Source organism: Labrus mixtus, chromosome 13, assembly GCF_963584025.1.
Source record: "Labrus mixtus chromosome 13, fLabMix1.1, whole genome shotgun sequence".
Classification (NCBI taxonomy): domain Eukaryota; kingdom Metazoa; phylum Chordata; class Actinopteri; order Labriformes; family Labridae; genus Labrus; species Labrus mixtus.
In genome coordinates, this window is record NC_083624.1 from 3,635,422 (window position 1) to 3,655,673 (window position 20,252).

The following is a 20,252-nucleotide window of genomic DNA, read 5'->3' on the forward strand; positions in this document are numbered from 1 at the left end:
TAAATTCAACAAACTCGTTATGAAAAGAAAGAGTGGGAAAAAAATCATTGTCGTTTCTTTTGTTGCTGCGGTATATTCAACAGAGGAACGAGAGGCAGGGGAGCACTAATTTGAACCCACTGAGGGCGGTTTGGAACAGCAGGTGTGCTATTTTGCATTTGATAAGCAGCAACAAGCCAGCGCGCCAACAAAATAAAGAAACGCAGGGCTTATCAAAACTGCAAAAATGAAACGTCCCGAGACATTAAATGAGGCAGCGGTGGGAATACGCGTGATGGTCACAATACAATTTGAGCCACTGGGGTTGCAAAAACAGGCTTTTTTTAAGTATGGTTGGGAGAAAACTGGACATTTTTTGGAAATGGATTCTGCATCTAACACAAGCTTTAAATGTTTATTATTTTTTTCTTCTAAGCATCACATCTTTGTGATTCAGTGGCCCAATGAATGAGGCAGTTCCATAATATTACCTAACTCAGTTAATTCTTTATAAATGGCCGACTGACAACAACAATATGAAGACCGATAACCATAATCACCCATCTTTAAAACGACCTAACACATCAGGAATGTCAACTTGAAATGTAAAGCTGCTCTCAATCCAGCTCTCAGATCAATAGAACTGAAACAGTGACATAAAAAAGATGTAACTTTAGGGGCTGTTTAAGAAGAGGGATTTCAGGAGAGACAAATATAATTTAAAAAAAGATGTTAAGTGAGTCTGAGGAGTTTCTAGAAAACAGGATTTGATTTTTCAAGGTGTTTGATTAAAGCTCACCAATTCCTTCAAAATAAAGGAAGTTTAATACAGTGTATTTGCTCTCTTTACAGTAAAGCTCCTTTGAGGACCATTTGGTTTGTGTCCATTTCGGGCCCCCATAGACAAGGTGGTCCCTGCTGATTTTGTTCTGTAAGTAAAAGGCCAGTTTATTTATATTCAAAGTGCTTTACACAGGCACAAAAAGCAATTCAAACATTTCATAAAATAATATAAAAGTGTGTGTATATAAGAAATACACAATTTCTACAGAATGCATAAACCATTTACACAAACTAGACGATTATATTCAAAAGTTCAGCAAAAACGATAAACGGGTGAGGTATAAACCGTAGGTATAAATACTGTACATGTGCCAAGTCATGTTTTTTTTTTAACAAAGAAATCTCACCTGCTTCCTTTTAACAGTCAAACGTTTCACTCGAGAATATTTGCAGTGTAGAGTGTAAAAAAACAAAAGGCTGTTTCTGCAGTGTGCTGGAGATCGCTCTGACACCTACCCATTTCCAGACACACAAAATGATTATGAAGAAAGAGCCAACCTTGTCTCTGAAGGTCTCGTTTGCTTTTTGCAGCTCTTATAGAAGCATCAGTGTGAAGTTCAATCTGTTTCATAACCAACTTAAAACTCCCCATAGGAGCTTTAATTTTTTTCTCTTTTAATTTTGCCTTTTTAAATGTTTTTGTCTTATTTACAAAAACTCTTTTGTAGTATCATTTTTTAATTTTCTTGGATGCCCAAACATCAAAGATCATTGATAACAAGCCTTTCAGGAAGTGTATTTACCTCCTTTTGATGTTGAAATAAAAAAAAAGACAAGCAACATTGGTTGTATTAAAAGAGGAAGGCACAGCTACACGGAACACACACACACACACACACACACACACACACACACACACACACACACACTGTACATCTGAAGGAGTGTCTTTGACAGAGTTCTCATCAATGTGACAGGATGTGATCAAGGGCAGTCCTGTGATGTGTCCGCTGGGCCTCCGTAGAGCCCCTCACTGGCCCTCCAACCACGCCCACCAACTCCCTCCCCAACCCCAACAACCCTAATGGACTCTGATGGGCACCTCCATCTTGCTTGTCTAATTGATGTAAATACTGCGCATTTGAACCCGCACTCCTTCCCACCATCCCCGGTCCGCCCCCCGCCCCCCCCCCCACCCTCCCCTCTCTGTTTCCTCTAACAGTCGGGCTCAGAGGTCAGGCTGACTGAGTGATCATTAGAATGGCAGGCCTTATTAGAGGAGCAGCTTGTCTGACACCCTCGTCCACGTCCCGGAGAGGGAGCCACCCTGTCCGCTCCATCTAGATCAGATTACATGACACGACCTCGGAGCGGATACTACCAGCGCTCTTACGACACTGTAGGGCCAGTGGGGCACAGTGGCATTTTTGAGAGGGGTCCCCTTGCCTGTCACCGCGCTTCCCTGACACCACTCTCTCTGTCTGGCTGCGATGCACTCTGTCATTTTAAGGAGGGCCACTGTCACCGGGCATCGCGACTGTTGTGTCTACATGCCCTGGCATTTTCAGCAGCCTTCCCTCTAACCGAGCACCGAGCCACCCTCTTGAGAGTCGGTGATGTCGCAGCCAGTGATTAATAGTTCGAGATGGGCTATAAAACGTCCGGTGTGGCCAGATGCTAGCCAGGGCTTTGCTGAACTGATATAATGGACAAAGTCTGCCAATTTGGCTCCCTTACAAAGGCCTGGAAGTTCCCCAAGATTGATTCTGTTTCTGTGTAGCGGTGCCCTGGGGGCTGAGCGTTGAGGATGCACTCTAGTGAAAAATGTTTCGCTGTATTATCTTCAGTTGAGAAAAGCACTGAATGATCATGGTTGTAACAAAATGGCCAATATACTCGCTGACATTTGCATGCAACAGTGGAAATCTGAGCCAATTTTGTCATTTCTTAAGTCAAGGAAAGGCTCTGTGGCTGTGGATGAAAAAAAAGAAAAAATAGAAGGAGGGGGGTGGGGGTGTTGGGATCATTTGCAGCAGGAGCCTTCTGAGACTGTTTTGCAAAACAAAACGAAGCAGCCAGACCCCTTATTGAAAAATATAGTGCAGTGAGACGGAAATTTATTAACTGGCACCAGTTAATGTGTGCATTATTCATTTCTGGCGAGCATGAAAAATGATCTAAAGAGGTTTGAAATTGCAGACGCGCAGGCTGACTGCACAGTGGTCTGGGCTCGCTGGTTCGTTTCATCCCCTCTTGCAGGGGTGTTTGGGGCAGAGAGCGGAGAGGGTGGAGGGCTGGAGGAGAGGAGCGGAGGGACGGAGGAGGGATGGCTGATGGAGGGACGGAGGGGAGGAGTGCGAGGCCCTTTTCTGGACAGTAGGGCTTTCCAGTAACAGCTGTGCTGCTCTCACGAGGGGGCTGCAGCAGCACTGGGAGAGAGGCTGCTTGGGACAGATGGAGCAGCCCGGCGCCACCTCCCCTCTCACCTCCCACTATGGCTTCTCTTATTAAAAATACATCTCCACTACTAATAATGTGAAGCTGAGTTCTTGTATATGTGGATGCATGTTGTATGTGCATGATTGAGTATCTGCTCTAGGAGGTGCATGTAAGCTTTGCTGCAACCAACACATTTTGAGGCAACTTTTTCATTGCATTACATTGTTAAATATTTATTTTGTTTTTCACCTTATATGCATGTCTCCTTTTGTACCCAGTCTCTTGTACCCTCTTCTTCTGCAGCACTACTAAAGAAGGAAGTGCAGGGCAGGAGTCGGTGCCAGTGGCATATGGCTTTCCACTGCGCTAAACATCCATACAAAAGACAGGCCCATCAGTCATGGCTGTGTCCGGATGAGGGGAGAGAGCAGGCCTCTGATGAATGGTGTTTAGGACTTACCTGCTGTTAAAACATTACCTCCACAACACACCGGCTCCCCGAAGCACACGCAACATTCAGATCTGTAAAATACCCTGAAATGCGGCCCTTGTGAGCACACATCATGTACGCCAGGTTATAGCAAATAATAAATATGCTTCTTGCACAGAACCCCGGGTCAGGCCTTCATAGACCAATTACTGCAGAGCATCTGCTGTATAGAGGGAGCACGCTAAAGAACTTCCCATTTGACAAGAAGGAGAGCTGCTTCCTGCTTCTTCCAATAGCTCTCAGTGCTGGAGTAAGCATGGTAAGGGTCTCCTCGATTAGACCAAATTAATCCATTCTTCAGGGATTCTTTTTTTTTCTGGTTCTATGGTGGAACCGGGGGCCTTTGTTCTTCCTCGAGCCCCGGCGTTTTTTCTGCCAAATTTAACAGAAGGCTCGGAGGGTAACAGGGGTCCGGCCCGGTTTCACCTTCTGGAGCGGAGCAACTAGCAGAGAAATACAATCAGGCTGAACCCTGCTGTCTGCAGCACAAAGTGAAAAGACTCTAATTGGGCTTTTTTACGCTGCATTTTACCGCAGGATTGCTGGATCATGAAAAAGCAATTAAACCTCAGAGCTGCACTTCATTCACTCATTTTTATCCTTTCACTGGAAGAGGCAAATTTGAAATCACTTATGTGAGTCAAGACTTGTTCTTTTTCTAATTCCTTTTTTTCTTTTTTTTTTCATGTGAGCGAGAGCAGCTGCCTGCTCCAGGGATTTTTATCTCACACAAGAGGACAAATAGTCAAATTAGCAGAAAAAGAAGGATCCTCTGGTAAATAACCTCAGAGGTGGCATTTAAAATGCTAATTTGATACTAAACTAAACTGCAATATTTTTACCCCCCCCCAAAAAAGAAAAAGGATGCTTGAAGTACTAGTAGGACTGTAGTTCTCAATGTGACCTTTAGAGGCAGCGTTGCCCACAAAACCATGACCTCAAGTCTGCAGGGGGAAAAAAGTCAGAAAACACTCCAGATGAATAATCTGAAGGAACATTGATTAAATTCTGTCTGTAAAGCATGAAACATAAAGTCAAAAAGCAGGCTGCAGAGGTCTAAGGTTGGATATCAAAGCTCTAAAATAAAACATCATTAAATAACATGAAGTTAGAGTAAGTGATGAGGCCGTTTTAAAGATCTTGAATTATTGTGTAAAATGTTGACGGATTGATAACAGATTTTTTTCTTCTTAAAATCATAAAATAATAACCAAGCATTTAGATAATAGAATATATAATAAAGTAGACGACTATTCAACTTCATGCAACGGGACATTTCCTTTCCTTCAAAATAAAGCAGTTATCATCACTCTGAAATTATATCCATAACATTTTATTTCACTAAATATCTTTGGAGTTTCTTTTTCAGAACCTGTAATCCACGGGAGCTTTGATTGGAGTTTCACTCACTGTGTGGATTAAAAAGTAATCATAGCGATCGTCTGTCATTTCCATCAAGCAAAATGAAAACACATCTCGTTTAGACAAGCACATTTTTATTTTTCTGGAATGTGTTGGAAAAAAACAAAGAAGTTAAAAATGTTTCCAAGTAAATGAGCCTCAAAAGATTTTATTGTGAAATATGAAAAAAATACAAATAAAATTCAGGAGATCAAACAGTCACATGCACATTTTCAAACCTGAAGTGTTTCAAACATACACATTTTAATCTGTAAAAATGAAAGGGTTAAAAAATCCAGTTTTCATTTCACCACATAATATAATTAAAACAACAACTTATTTTTGCATTCTAATAATTACAGACTTGTCTTTTTATTTGCAAAAAGTCTGGCAGTAATAACTCATAATTAGAGACACACACCGTGAGCAGCAGCAGCAGCCTCTGGCCCCGTCTTCAGACCAGGCTTTGTTAACCAAGCGCTTAACTATCTCATAACTCACAATGTTCCAGTCGGCAGAGTCCATACATTGTAAATTAGGCCTGTTAATGTACTCTAGTCTGCTCAGAGACACAGAGTGGGACAGTGGAGGGTGTAACCACACACACACACACACACACACACACACACACACACACACACACACACAGACCCTGGCTTTGAATGCACTTTAGTTTTTTTTTTCTCTTCTTCTCACCCTGCACAAAGTGATCAGCTCTCACACCCCAGAAAGTGACATGTCAACATGAAATACCTTCATTTGCATCGGCTTTTTAAACGGCCTGACTTCTTGTTATGCCTGCGACCCGCCAGCGTCTCCATAAAATTCACTTTAGCTGCGGGGGTCCTGAGACCTTGCTAAATACTGCCCAATACTGCTGTCAACAGTCCGTCAATCACATGACAAATCCTTGTGATTAAACAGAGTGTCGCTGGCTGCTTCACAATGGACTGGAAACTACGGAGTTTGCGCCTCTGTGTCCCAAAACTACGTCATTGTTTGGTCTTTAAATACTTTTTTTTTTTTTTTTTTAAAGATGGAGCACATTTAACATTATGTAAGTTGTAAATTCAACTTTGATATTTTGATTCAAGGCATTAAATAAAATCCTTAAAGAGTTTTAAACTTCTTTCTTACATCTGTTTGTTTGTTTTTTAAATTCATTTTTCAAATCAAAAGAACGAGAAAGAGTTTTAATGAGATTACATACCTACAAAAAAAAACATCAATTCAATGCAGTAAATTTAATTTGTCAACTGTTACAACTTTCTGTTAGTTTTTTATGGTTGATTTGATAAGAAACCAGCACATAGAAGCACCAAAATTACAATCTAAGCAGCCTGCAGAAAGCCTCAGACAGACAGCCGAATAAAAGACTGTGGTTAAGATAAGAGGCAACATCTAATCTGACTCGGTTCGCTGATACAGCCCTGCCTCGTCTAAATCCTGGAGGTTTGGTCTGAAGAGGAAGGATTTAACTTAAACCCCCTTTCAACGTGCTAAATGTGTTTTTGTAATTAAACCCATACAATTAACGCTGACAAGCACAGGTCACAGAGAGCACGGCTCCTCGAATGGAGGGAGAGAGAGAGAGAGAGAAGGGGGACGGAGAAAGAGAGAAGAAGAGGGGGAAGACGAGGGAGAGAGAAAGTTACAAAGGCAGCTTGAGTGAGGGAGGAAAAAGAAAAAAGAAGCAGTGGATGAATGAAGGGTGAGGTGGAGGCTCCTTCATTGAAGCCGTATGCATTTCAGCATTCGGGCTATATGCTGCTCTGCAAGTTAACCTCCAGACCACAGTGTTTATTCTGGGACTGTGTTCCAGATCTGGGGGGATATCCAGTGTCCCGACTTCAAAGACGCAGAGCTGTTGGAGCAAAGCTTTTAGCTGCTCCTCAAAGCCCCCACATTAAGTGAATTGGAGCAGCTGTGGCAATGTGTGACAATATTTTTACTATAAATACAGCTCCACGCGGCTGTGGGGAATAGATTACCAACAGCAGGAGGACTGTAGTTTAAACACAGTAAATGTTTGTAGTAGGACAACAACAGACACTAAATACTAATGCATAACTTTAGAATTTAAAATGAGAGAGAGAGAAATGCAGACAGTAAAAGACAAAATCACATCATTTCAAATGTTTTAAAAACCAAAGCAAAAAGGATTTTTACAGCAGGAGAACAAAAGTGGATTATAAATCGTAAGATAGAGAAGAGGATTAGAAATCTTTGATAAATTTCACACAGGAAAAAAAAGAAAAGTCAGTTTAAAATGCTATTCTGTATAAAGAAGAAAACCTTTTAAACAAAATAAATTGTAATGAATATCAGATAACTGATTTTTACTGCTTTACACACAGACAGGCAAATCTTTCGGGCTTCTATGACTGAAAAAGTATTTCAAAATAACGTATAAATCATGTAAGTCGAAGCAAAAATTCTGTTTTTTAAAAAATATATATTTAAACAAAATGTGTGTTGAAAATCGTTGATGTTCATTCTCAGTTTTGCATCTTGCCATCATGAAATATTCCGAGCTCATCTGGCAGTGAAGTCCATTCTTTGTGTAAATTTATTTATATTAACTGGACGTGCAACAACTAGATGTGCAAATTCATATTAAAATCCTGAAACATCGTCATTTCTTTTATATCTTCTTTTAGTGTAATACAAAATAAAAGAAGCAGGTAACACTGAGTGAAGCAGACAACACCTTTTTTTTTTTTTTTTTTTTTTTTTTTACAGAGCGTGCAGTCAAACCTCTGCTCAACCAGCCATGAAATCATAATGGATCTCATTCAGAGGCTCAGTGATGGTCCACTCATTATTTCTGAACCATTCAAAACATGGCTTCTTCTATTGCTGCCAGCGACATGAAAGGCTTTAATAGAGGGAAGTGAGGCCTGCAGACACAAAAACCTTCCCTCACTCTTTGTGCCGACTGACTTTTCTGTCTAATTCTAATTAAAGGTAACTGCTGCTCTACATTTGAACCTCTATATTCGTAACCAATGTGTCTCTTTTTAGACTATTATACCAATTGTCACAATAATTCGCTTCTGGTTGCGATTCCCACTTTTGCTTACTTTACACAAGTACAGAGGCCAAAAGATGGCATCCGTTTGTTCCACACTGGGAACCGAAAGAGGGGTAGAATACAGTGTTTTTTCTTTCCTTTTTTTTAAATTAATAATAACAAATGATGTTTAAGTCTTTGTACGAGGGTCATGAGGGACCCTCTCCCTGCACAAACAACAAGACGAGCCGCTCGGCTATCGTGATCTTAGTGGGCTCTTAGCATGTGACCGTGTCACGGACCCCACGGCCTGATGGACACAGCTGTCTTGCCGCAGGCCAGAAAAAAAAAGGGAGGAAGGAGGGATAGTGGGAAAAAGATACAGACAGTGAAAAAGGAGAGAGAGATTGTGTGTGTAGTTGTGTGTGTGTGTGTGTGTGTGTGTGTGTGTGTGTGTGTGTGTGTGTGTGTGTGTGTGTGTGTGTGTTTGTGTGTGTGTGTGTATGTGGCGACTGTGTTCGATTGTCCTCTGGCACTTTCTGGGGCATGTGCCCACTCAGCGTGGCTTCCCGCTTATTCAGCACCCCGACGAAAAACTCTACACAACAGACAGCAGAGGAACACACAAAGTAAAGTCACACAGACACAGAAGGAAACAGCAGCTTCTCATGTTGCTGACCAATCGCAACACATTAAGACTACAAAGCAGGTAACACCAAGACACACAAACACAGGTGGACATGGGCCCGGACATCACCCCGTTACATGAGAAAACAGAGGCGGAGAAGCTGCTGCTCGTCATTAAGGAAGTCACACAGACGTCCCATGAGATCATTGTTGTTTTAATTTTGTGTTAAATGAGCTACAAGACTTTGATGAGGTAGTGTGGGGGAATAAAATATAAGCATACATGTGGAGTTTAAAATTAATAAGACTTCAACTAAGACAAGAAACATGTTTTATAGAGTACCCTACTCTGTGAGAGTTAGAGGAATGACAATATGACACTGGCAGTTTATTCAGGTAAGGATACACAATGATGTGCAATAAGAATCCACCCTTAAACTTTTCCACATTATTTGCATGTTACAGCTGCAGATTAAAATGAATTTTATTGGGGAAGTGTGTTATGGACCAACACAAAAGTCCATAATTTGAAGTAGAGGGGGGAAAATGACATGATATTGAAAATTAACTACAAATAAAAATGTGAACATCTGCTGTTCCTTTGCTGTGAAGGACTTAGATCAAGTGCAGGCATCCACCTGATGTTAGTTTTCAGACTTGTTTTGTTTATTTAACTGTCAAAAGCCAATAAAGTTATATGAATTTGGGTTGCAACCTTGTAAAAATAAAAGAAGGGAAAACTCCAAGGGGTTTGAAAGCATATTATCTCAAATCTAAGTTTTACATTTTAGTGCAAGGTGCTATGTCCTTTCTTGTGTGAATTTGTCTTAATGAAGCTTATTTCCTGTTGGATTAGAGCTGCAAGTGGATGTAGGCAAAATGATTTTGCTGTGCTTGTTCTTGTTGCAGCTACCTGTGACAATAAAGAACCTTGTTCATGAGTCTGGTTGTAGTTCTGTGGAATCTCATCTATACCTTCAGGTACAGTAAACGTCTGTGTCCCCTCAGTGCGGCCCTGTCTGTGCCGAGCTGGGGCCGAGCGGGGCCGGTCAGGGCTGGGGAGTCTCAGAGCTCATGTTAGACGCAGAGGAGAGAGCCACTCAGACCGGAGGAGAGCCACATGTGCCGGGGCTGCACAGAGACACTCCGACACCGCTCATGCTGTCAACATGCTGACATATACATACGCAAACACGTCTGTGGAGGAGGCACAGACACACACCAGCGCACGTACACACTGCAGGGCCAGGCCAATTAACACCCTGCCACAGTGCAGATCATTCTCAGAGCAGTGCTGGAACAGGAGGGCATATGTGGATAATCATACATGCAAATTAGACGAACAAGGAAGGCATCGGAAATTCTGGCAACGACTCCTGACATCACCTGAAAGTAGAGTCTTGAGTTACCCACACTTGTATAGTATTGCTTAACAAGAGTAATCATAATTCTATATTCTAATGTACAACATGTATTCATTATTGTTTACCATATTGTTCATAAGATGCAGAAGAAAGGCACCAACTCACATCTCATGACAACACCTAAAGGTAGGGGAGCCCTGAGTTACCAGTCCTAAATGTTCATTTTTTCATGACAGGAACAGCAACATTCCTAAAATTAACCATTTATAAGATTCTTTGACATCTAGATGAACGAGAATGGCATCTAAATTCTGACAACTCCTAAAAAAAAAAAAACATCTCAAAGAAGGGTTTTGAGGTAACATTCAAAAACATGGATTCGTATATTACAGGGTACAAGAGTTCTCAGAAATGGCATTTATTTATTTATTATTGTTTTATTTATAATGTGTTTAGATAAAAGTCAAAATGAAAAGGGAAAAAAAGAAAAGTGTTTTGTGGAAGTTGACCCTGACCTTTTAGCAACCAATTAGGCTTTAGCTGTGGCTTTTATGGCTTTTATTTTTGTAAATGCATTTTATTTTGAAATACAAAAATTAAAAATTAAAAATGTAATCTGAGAGTGCTTCCAATCTGAAGTGAAATTATATCTTTATTCAAGTCTCAGATCTCAAATCTCAAATATATGGAGCCCTGAAGGTCTGAGTGCAAATTCCTTCCTTCCCTGAAGTTTGACTCCAAAACCAGAAGATGGCAACATACCTCTGGCTGAGACTCGGGCCTGCAGCCTCTCCTTTCCTCCTTTTTTACTTATTTATGCATTCACATATTCACCTAGTGCTTCATTTATTTATTTATTCATCTGCTTGTGCTGCAATACAAACATTATCAGGCTTGAAGAGAGGAGCAGGTAAATATAGTGAATTATTCACCGCGTTTCTTTTTACTTGAATACTGGATGGTTATATAGACGGGATAAAAGCCGGACACAATATTCCCTACAGGTTCTGTTGAGTGTGTCTGACATTAGATGCATGTGTGTGTGTGTGTGTGTGTGTGTGTGTGTGTGTGTGTGTCATAGTCTGTAAAGATAAAGGGAGTTATATGGACGTCTGAATTGAGAATTTAGCACAAATCTCTAAAAAGTCTTTGCTCCGTAGAACAATTCTCTACTATTCCTTTCTGCTTTTCTCTGCTTCCTCTTCTTCCTCTTCTTCCTCTTCTTCTTCTTCTTCTTCACTGTCTGATGTTTGTTACATAAGCAAACACACTCAGACCACTGCAGGGTTCCAACGTTTACACCCAAAAGGAAAGATATCAGCGTCATGTCCTGACTAATGCAGAGTGGGTGCCTGATCTCCAACATGAGTGTGTGTGTGTGTGTGTGTGTGTGTGTGTGTGTGTGTGTGTGTGTAGAAGTGACACAACAGAGTGAATGGGAAATGAGTGCGTTAGTTACAGTAGTAAGTCCCCCGCTCTACGATGAGTGGCTGATCCGCTTTACCCACGACTCGCAGTCATGACTGTCACTTCAAACAGACTGAGCCGGGACGAGTCTATTTGCCATCGTAAACAATTTAATATTTGATGTACAGTACAGTGAGCGAGCCCGCCCTGCATCTTTTCCTCCCCTCTGCTGTTTGTTTTGTAGTGTGTGTGTGTATGTGTGTGTGTGTGTGTGTGTATGTGTGTGTTTGTGTGTTTGTGTGTGTGTGTGTGTTTGTGTGTGTGTGTGTGTGTGTGTGTGCTTGAGTGTATTCAGCGAGGCTACATGAGGCAATGAGAGCAGTTAAGTGCATGCATAATAATGTCACACAGGGATGACGATGAAGAAAAACATGCTGGCTGTTAAGTAAACACTCAGATGGTGATACAGATACTCACACATCATCATCTTTTTTTTACATTTTTATTTCAAATCTTTTTTCTTCAAAAATGTACCTCACAGAGATCATACAAAAAAATCAAATTTAAAGGGCCAGTTCACTCTAATCACACATCAAATCTCTCGTCTATGTTGCTATGCAGTTTGAGTCATATTTTTTTCTCCATTGTATCGGTGTGAGGAGGAGAGGCGATCACCAGAGGCCAGGAAACATGATATTAATGATACTTTAGTCGCAGTTTGATTTTATCCTGATCTTTGCATTTGATTTCTTGTGAGTTGTGCTGTAACATTTATCTCTTTTTTACTCATCTTTGGACTGAAATTCTCCACAGAGGAAAACATTGTCAGCAACACTTTTATATAAAGATGAAGTTTTCAGTGCGTTTCATATTTTCCTTATGCAGCATTCATTTTAAGAAGCAAGCAGAAATATATAATATAAAAAAAAACATTAATGTTGAACATGACAAACTGAAGTGGTCAAAACTTCAGATGTCCAACTCGTGTAAATCAAACATGGCATGAAGAACTGCACCATTACAGGTATTTTAAACATGGCAACAAGTATGAAAAGGTAATGCAGTGCCTTCTGCAAAACTAAACAAAACTTAACTAAAACTGAATTGTGATGTCTCAGACTTTTATGTAAAGCTCCTGTGAGGAACTTTCTGTTTGTACAGCTTATGGCATGTGGACAAACAGGTATATCTGTTATCGTTGTTGATTTTGTCCTGTACACACAAATAAGTGTCTCCTTTCTTTTTACTGTCAAATGTATCACAAATCAAGAATCTTTGCTGTGAAAAATATTTGATAAAAGTCAGCTTCTACAGTGTGAAGTTAATCTCTTCGTCTGACACCTAACCCCCCCAGCAGCAGTGTCAGATATAAAGAAATAATCACTCTATATGCTGATGATCTTGTTTGCGTTTTGAAGGTCGTAAAGAAGAATCAGTATTAATTCCATATTGTTTCATAACCTGATAAAATCTCCTCACAGGAGCTTTAACTTCCCACCAACCCTGCAGACATCACCAGAGGTGAGGCAACACGACTGATTAGCATTGCAATATTACTTTTCCATATTATTTAACGTTTTAAATAACATGTAAGTTGTTTATTTCACAATATTATCACCACCATTTGCAATATCATTTGCTTTTACTATCATGTACAATCATGTTTAATATGATATAATATGAAGGTGTCACTACCTGGAGCTTGCACGAAGCCTGGGTCTGAACTGCCACTACTACTGCCATTTATGCCAATACTGTTGAACTTAGCTAACTCTGTAGCGTACCTTATCATACTTTAAAGACACGGTTTCTTAGAATGAAACCCTCATCCATTCAATACTTTATGACAAACTGAACGCTTTATGTATTTCACTTATATCTGGTGCTCTTTGTAATGTATTGTTGGCTGTCATTAGACTGGAAAAAACATTTGTTTGTTAATTTCCACACCAAAAAGTTCTTTATTTTTGTGATGCTACCTTGATATTATACATATTCGGAGATCAATACCTGATATTGATGTGGTGATACAATACAAACTAAAAATATCCAAATGATATGCTATATTTACCTTTTACCTGTCCCTAATTGGCTGGCATGCAGAACTGTAATTCTGCATAACTTAATATAAAAGTTATTTGGCTTTTGGCAATAGAAAATGATGATGTGTTTACAGTATCAAACACAAAATATGGATTTCTTATTGAATCCTTCTTCTTTTCATTGAATCCAGAGAGTACTGATGTCAGGATGAGAGTCATGTAAGCGCTGTAGTCATTCATCTGAAAAAATTCCACATCAACATCAATCCGTACAGTCGTATTAAATCTCTTTGTCAGGGGGCCGTGGGTTCGTGCCAAGATGGCCCATGAGGGCAATGTGGCACGACCAGGAGGATGGAGCCAGTTGGTTGGCTGAAGTGTCGGAGCTGGGAGCGGAACAATTACAGCAGTCACTTACCATCACAGTGTCTGGTTGAGGCAATGGCACAGCGGGACGCCGCGGGGCAAGAATGAAGCTTTCATCCAGCTGGTATCACAAGATCAGGCTGGTCAGGCCAGAAATGACAAAACAATGTGTTGAGCCAAGGAAACGCTTTTAAACACTTTTTTTTTTTTTTTTTAAACAATTGAAACATACAAGTGAGAGATCAAATAGAATCTTCTTTTCTGACAAGTTGTGTGAACGGATGTCAGACTTTGTGATCTATCATGGAGAAAAAATGTAATTTCTTCAACTTCTGTTTGCTAACTCATCTCTTTTTAACTCAAATCGGTGTATTTACCTCACCATGTGTCATTTGGCAGCTGTTGGAGTTTTACGAAAAGCCCAACAGCAGACATGACAAACATTAAGAATTAAACACTGATATTTTGTCAGCTTTCAAACTAAATATTTAACATCCTACAGCTAATGAAATACTTTGGGTCCAGATGGAGAATGTGACTGGAGTGGAAAATCTAAGAAAAAAAAAAAAGATTGCATGTGCCAAAATAACCACCCACAGACACGGGCCTTCAAACCCATGCACTGACACAAAGACTTACATATCTGCATGCAAACATGCAAACACACACAAACACACACACACATAAGCACACGCATACACAGAGCGCTAAGGCAGCTGACCGCATCTGCCCCTCGTCCTCAGGTTCAGTGATGGCCACTCCTGCAGCCTCACCTCCCCCTGTCATGTTTGATTCTCCTGGTAGGATCCATCATCTGGTTGGCAGTCTGGGTGCCAGTCAGCTGCTTCCCAGGGGACCTCGCAGGCAATGGGAGCTGCAAGGCACTGGGCTGAAGCCTCCCCAGCCTCGGCAGCAGCTGTGTGGGAGACAGAGAGAGGTGCGGCACAGATGTGGGAGTCTGGAGCCAACAGAAGGTACGGCTGATTTCGACGTCGGCCATGTTTGTTATTCCACCTTTTCCTGGGAGGAAGAAGCAGGCCCTTGATCTGGCTCACAGCTAAACACTTAGCTTTTGTTCCCCGAGATGAAAAACTGCAAGGAGAACGAGACGCGAGGGAGAACCAGAGAAATATGAGAGGAGAAAAGACTCAGGGGCCACAGAAGAAATCTGTTGACCAAGTGAAGAGTGACTTGTGCCTTCACTTCTCCGTTAAAGCTGAGCCCCAATTTCAAAATCCGAGCTTTCTGAGTTTTGGCACACCTTTCCTTTCCTTTTGCTACAGTTCCTTATAGCCACTGACAAATGTACTTTTATGTTATGTCACAAAGCCTGCACACAAGTGAAAAAATAGAGGCACTATATCATTCATTTGTTGTTATCAATCATCTTTCTATCAATATTCCACCTTTATGAAAACATGCAGTCAAGCATTGGTTTTAAAAATGCGGAAAAAAGTCTATATTTATTCTAAATTTGTCTTAAAACCTCTCAAATTTAGCTTGAAATAGCAAAAAAAAAAAAAAGCATACAATATCAAATTTGAGAGTCGCTTAAAACTTGATCAAAAAACAACAAATATTGCTGTTTAGTTTTCAAGACTTTAGTGCTTTGGCCTCCAGGTTTGCTAGACACCTGCCCTGAATGAATTCATGGTAATTGGTGACTGAATGGTGAATCCCAAAATGCTTTGCTATCCATTACATCGTTAGCAGTTAGCAGTTAGCTTACACATGAAAAGGTAGCTTAGATTACACATATTTGTTCTAAAAGCTACGAATGCGATGCTAAATGATTGCTCCAATGTCTTACCTAGTGCTTTATCGTTCAAGAGCTAAATCCCCTCCTAAGAAACACAAGACTTGCCTTTGAAGAACATATTATCGCCCATACTCATTTCCCGGCAGAAAAAAAACAGACATCGGCAGTTTAGCCTCAACGTTGCCATTACTACCCTTACGCTTATTGTAAGAAGTAGAATAGCTGCTGTGTGGCTATCAATAAGACTGATTAGTTGAAGTTAAGGCATCATTTCCGTAACAAATAAACAAGCCCATCTACGCCAAATTCAACCCAATATCACAAAGGATTTCAGAAAGTTAAAAGACTGTCAGAGTGCGGTTGAGGATTTAGGTTTCTAGTGGCTTTACTCGCAAATAAGTTTGGATTTTTGGACTATAATTCCCCTTATTAACAGCTTTTAACACTCTTCTTCTAAAGGTGGGAAGATATTCATCCCACCGTAAACAAACGGGCTTGGCTGACTCTCAGTGGACCCATGTGATGAATAGTAGCAGTCAAAATCAGAGCTAACGCTCATAACCAGATTTTCACAGGCGATTTTGCACAACTTCATTTTGTAGTAACACTATCCACCTTGTAAAAATGAACACCCTCTCCTAACAGCACAAGTGAGAAATGGGATAGTTTTCCCACTGAGTTCCCAGATGTAGGATTGCCATTGTATTCACACACCCGGTGTTAGCCCAAGACGGCACCCTCAAATACAGCTCTGTCTTTGCTCTGCAGAAAAAACAAGGCTGTGATATGTGAAGAGGTGGCAGTGTGAAGCAGTCGGTACAAAATGCTTGTTTATACTAGAATAACCCCGAAAGCAAGATTCCATTTGAAATCTGACAGCCTCGTCTCATATTGCATCCAAAAACCATTGTCCTAATAAATATTTGAGTTCCCATGATGTGCCTCAAAAAACGCTGTGTGTGTGTGTCAGTAAAGTGTGTGTGTGTGCAGTACAGCGGAGCAGAGTACATCTGCAGTGGTAAGGGAACAGGCTGTTAGCATACAGCTTTGACAACTCCATCAGGCCAGTCTCAAGGTAGCTGTCAATCACCACAAATCATCTCATCCCTCAGCGCTGCAAGGACCTTCTCTCTCCTACTACACACATGACAGGCCCCTACAGCTCTATTTACCCATGCACACCCTCCCCGCGTGCCAACGGGCTTGTAATTAGAAAACAGGAAAACAGAAAAAAAACCAGACGGGGGTAGGGTGGTAAAAGTAAGTCGGTAACAAGTTTGGATACAAAGCGGGTGAATGGTGCCTTTTCAGTGGCCATGTTGGCATTTGAAGAGTGGGCTGGCACTTGTGTGGTGGCATTGAAAAGCAAAGGCATTCACTCTCCTATTTAGAGGGCAATTTGTGTTTGTGTGTTTGTGTATTTGGTGAGGGGAAGGGGTGTCAGACACACACTCCTGATTTGCAAGACTCATTTTCAGCTATCTATAATTAGATTAATGTGGCGATGGCGTAGCACAAAGCCAAAGCAACTCCACGTTCTTTTCTGGAGCAGATGAATTAGAGACTAAACGCGTCTCTTTATTTTCCAGGCAGAGAAAGTGTGTGCGAGCGTTTAGCATACCCTTTATGATGAGGAAAGATGTTAATTGTGTGCCATTACCTCGGAAACTGTTTGCTTGTTGTATTAATCACTGTGCTAATTGATGCAGAAATAAAATTGTTGCCACAGGCGAGGGAAGGGAGTGAACCAGAGTCAGGGATGGCGGATAAAAGATTATCGCGGTGAACATATGGAGATGGCACCGCTTTGAAAGTGCGCTCTATATTCCCACCAGCGCCACATGGGATGATGAGTGGAGTGCCAATAGCAGCACCGTCTCCTTATGTAAGGTTTGTGCAGAATGAAACAAAGCATGTCAGAGGAATTGTCTGCATATTCAGCAGACGACAAATGATTTTAGGCAGAATGGCTTTTATAATATGATAATCTGGACCTTGACTTTGCTGGATGAATAAAACATTCTGTTGATCTAACGGTAGCTACTGTATGATTCGGGAACATTGTGCTCAGGTTCAGTCACACAAAAGCCTTATGAAAGTGCACCTTTGAACAAGTATAAGCAATAGTATATATAGAATAAGTATCCTGCTGAATTTCATTCTGTGAGTGAGAACGTAATATATCATTGTGCCTATAAATGGAACAGGTGAGGTTCAATTTTCTTCAAAAGAAGTCAAGCACACAATGATCTTGTAACTGAATGGTTCAAAGTAATAGAAAACTCTTACTCTCTGACTGAGTTACGGGGAGAAAAACTTCTTTTTTTTTACTTTTTAAAATTGTGGAGTGTTTTTTTTTAAATTTTTTTAGATATTTGCTTTATTCTGATTTGTTTTCTAATTACAGAGGAGTAAAAACACATTGGAAAGTAATTAAAGCTAACTTTTATGGATTCAAATGTTCTAAGAGGCATGCAATTAAAGGTGTGTTGGGCCCTGCAAGGCATAATAAGACCTTATGAACCATAGGTATATAATATATTAGTGTTCATTAATGTATCGTTGCAGTGTAACAACCCATCCTAAGGTGGCCCTATTTGGCAAAAACCTAGCCACAAACCAAATTAACCACACCTTAAACCTTGGACACCTTAAAAAAACTCAAATCCATGGGATGAACTATCACTTGACACAGAAAGACTTAAATCAACCCAATTAGGATCAATTTAAGACTAAATTAGCAAAACACAATGACAAAGAGGCGCGTGACACAACAGTCCTCACTCTAAAAGCCTGCCTCTTCTGCAGTCAGCTGTGAAGGTTTTTAAGCATCTAAGCCAAAGTTCAACTCGCCGATAATAATACGTGTCACCTGAAGCGCCGGAGAGACAACAGAAGTGGGAACACAGAGGAAATAAACATCTGTAACAGCAGTGTTCGGCAAAAAAAAGGTAAAGAAATAGCATAGTTCTAAAGTTTCTGGGTTTGGCTAAGTCGGTATTAGCATGTGCAGGTGCCAGCCGGTAACACAGAGGATTGAATGTGCAGCTGTATGCCTCGCCGCCTCGCCGCCTCGCAATATGAAAAGGGGATAAACAGAGGCGGCCATTTAAAGAAGCATGAGTCCGTAAGGAGCAGGCAGTGAATGAAGAGATTCAGGGAGAGCTTCAGAGGCCCTCACCAGAGGACTGGCCGCTGCCTTCAAACCTGCTGTGTTTTTGTATGCAGATTCCCCTTGTCAGAACTCATTTGATTCAACGGGAGATATCTGAGAGTGCGGGTTATGAGACCAAAAATAGTCGCATTCACATTTGTCCTGAAAAACATTTGGAATGCTAATGCCATGAGAACACGCCGTTGATGTGCCCGTGTTTGCGTAAGAATCTGATCCAACACTGCCTTGGTTTGCTGGCCGAACAGCCCAGTTCACATATACAGGAGAGCTCTGATACCGCTTACAGGGTTCAATAGTCTAAATCTGCTCTTGGGGAACATTTTTTTATATTGCCAGGAACATTTACCATTGGCACTCTCTGTATGAAGCTGCTTGAGACGAAAAAAATCCATATTTTTTTAAAGGGTTATTAGATCATTCTGCTTACAGTCAATCTTTCTAAAATTGCATCTTTGTTTATCAAAATAGATGTCCTTGGTGATGATGACAAAATTGCCTCACCTAAACGAAGAAACGATAAATCTCCAGCACTCAAACCATGCCGTCACAATCTCACTCTCTCTGTCTGTTTGTCTCCTTCTCCCCCACTTTCTCTTCCTCTGCACAGGTGGTAGGAGCTTCCTGCTAGAGTCTTTCTCATTCCTTTTTGTTCCCCTTCAATTGCTCTGATCGTGGACTGTTGATTATGATGACAGTGCTAGCTGTCCATTGATTTGCTGTGGCCCCTGGTCGTGAGTTCACAGCAGATGACACTCTTCCTTTGGCTTTAATTAGAGCTAGCCTCATCTTCTCTTCCCTGCAGACCTGGATGTGGTTCGACACATGAACACAAAAAGCTCCTGCTCAGACAGCTCCCTGCTGGAAATAGCCACTACCGCCTACCGCAGCTAGCCTTTACTCGTCATTATCTGCATGGTTGAGAAGATGTTTTGTCTCTTGTACTTTTAAAAAGACCACACTGTGAGACGAAACTACGTGCACCATTGTTTTCAACAAATAGATTTCCTTTTGTGCACATGTGTATATCTATCAGTAGCCTGACGGGCTGGAAAAAAATATGCTGAAGAGGAAGTGCTAAGAAGTGCAGTACCACGAGGGGCCACTTGAGGCTAATCTCAAAGTGAGTCGAACCCCATTACCTACCATATTAATTTGTCCAGCTCTAAAGCAGAATTTAACGATGATTTCAACAAGTCACAAAAATCGTTTGTGTCTCTGGAGATCATTTGCCTGTAGTGACAAGTGAGGGATGAATTTTTATATAACTCAAATGTTTACACTATAATAACCCTTAAATCTAGAATCAGTTCGGTGTTTGGTACTTGACTGACAGGTGGATGTTTCTATTTTGGATATTTTTTCATACAATCATTTGATAAATAATATGGCTTGCTGTATGGTTTATTG